Genomic DNA, 545 nt, shown 5'->3' on the forward strand with positions numbered 1-545 from the left:
GTGCCTGGCACAGACAGCTCAATACATGGTGGCTGATGTCAGTTATTCATGGAACATCAGAGCTGAGGGGGCCTCAATATCGTAGTCTAAAGCACTCAATATAAAGATCAGAAAACAGGCCTAGAGAGTTGAATTCCAAGTCTAAGGTCTTCTCATGTTGATGTGTACTACCCTTTTTAATCTAATAATCCACATTCTACTCCTTTGATGTGGGGTATTGCTCTTTCCTCTTCCTATCTTTCAGTTATTTTAAATTAACACCTAATAATTTAACATATTTGTGCTATTTCAGTACATGTGTGCTGTATGTACTGATTGCATCAGGGTGATTAGCACTTCCAGCTCCTTAATGCTTTTTTGTTTGGAGACTTGAGCTCTTCTCTTCTACTTGTTCTCAAATATCTTGTAGGTTGCTGTGCACTATAGTCACTCTCCTCTTCCCATCTTTTTTTTAAAAATATTTATTTACTTTAGTTTTAGGTGGACACAATATCTTCATTTTATTTATTTTTTATTTATTTATTTTAAAGAGAGAGAAAATATAT

Source organism: Marmota marmota, unplaced genomic scaffold (assembly GCF_001458135.2).
Source record: "Marmota marmota marmota unplaced genomic scaffold, marMar, whole genome shotgun sequence".
Classification (NCBI taxonomy): domain Eukaryota; kingdom Metazoa; phylum Chordata; class Mammalia; order Rodentia; family Sciuridae; genus Marmota; species Marmota marmota.